The sequence below is a fragment of the Egretta garzetta genome, unplaced genomic scaffold (assembly GCF_000687185.1).
Source record: "Egretta garzetta isolate BGI_Z169 unplaced genomic scaffold, ASM68718v1 scaffold56, whole genome shotgun sequence".
NCBI lineage: Eukaryota > Metazoa > Chordata > Aves > Pelecaniformes > Ardeidae > Egretta > Egretta garzetta.
This window is the reverse complement of record NW_009260182.1, coordinates 8271899-8273276: the sequence shown is the minus strand read 5'-3', so window position 1 is coordinate 8273276 and position 1378 is coordinate 8271899.

Genomic DNA, 1378 nt, shown 5'->3' with positions numbered 1-1378 from the left:
GCCCCTTGCAGCCGGCATTTTGAATTCCTCGGGAAAACTGGCCCACGCTTCAATTTCCAGCTGCAGCTTCTGCTGCCAGAAGGCCCTTTGGGTGGGAAGGCCAGAGCCAGGGCGCTGCAAAACGGAATGCAGGGGAGAGCACGGGAGCCCGCGCCGGCGGGAGGGACCGAGGGAGAAGAGGGTTATGCGGGAGGAAGGTCTGGGCTCTTCTGGCAGCCATGTTCTCCCACCTGGAAGTGTGTGACCAGCCCAAGCAGTGCCATGTGTGGCTGCCCTGGGCTGTGGGAAAAAAGCAAACAAAATGCTCTGGTCGCAGAGGTACGTCCCTGGAAGTGACAGAGAGGTGCTGCTTCTGATAATCCGGTGCACTTTTGATGCCAGCTATGCCAGCACAGCCCCTCCTAAAACAAGTGGAACAGAGAAGGCAAATCTTCAAACCTCCTGATTACTCAGCCAAGCCTAAAAATAAATTTAATGATCCCTCTGTCTGGATTTCATGAGAGTGGAACTCAGATCTCAGCCTCTCCCTCTTTGTTAAAGGCTGTTATTAAATCCCCTGCCCAAAATATGTTTTTCTATACCATCAAGTCCTTCAGCAGCGCCAGCTCAGCACTTTGAGCTCGTTGCCTGGAAGTGTTTCACGCATGATCATTGCTCCTGGTTTCCTATGTAATCCATGAATTAGGGTTGCAATTCTGACGTCGCCCAACTTTGCTTCTCTGAAGCTCTCCCACCCGGCAGGGAAGGAGATGGAAGGGAAGGGTTAACGTGCCAGCCAGCTCTGCTAGGAAGGAGAGGGCAGGCAAACAAGCGCCTGCTTGTTCAGACCCAGCCGAGGGAGTGCAGGGAGGCCCGTGGCTGCTGCAGGCTGCCAGCAGCCAGGTGGAGGGTTTGCTGCATCTTCGCACCCTGGACACAACAGGCAGGGCATGCGGTGGGGGACCAGGTTCCAGCTGCAACCTGCTCCCCAGAGCCGGGATGCAGCGATGGCAGCTGCGAGGAGCCCAGCATCCCCAGGCCCCTGGGAGTGGGACCGGGAGGGTGCCCCGGGAAGGGCGGAGGTCCCACCGGCAGCCGCCCAGCAGCGGGGCTGGGTGCCAGCTCTGCGCGGACCCACGGGCTCCCAACCACAGCAGGAAACCAGCAGCTGCTGCCGCCCCTCCGAGAGGGAGCAGGACCCCAGGAAGGCTGCGGGGACCGCCTGGGGAGCGGGGAGGAGGCGGGGGGGGACAGTGAACAAAGCCCCACGAGCAGGAGGAGGAACCGCACCGCAGCAGCCCTCCGCGCCAGATGGAGGGGGTGGGCGGCATTTGCTTCACGCCCAGCCCAGCGGCCTCAGCCCTGCCCCAGAGGGGCCCCTTCTCCCTGGGGAGGCTGG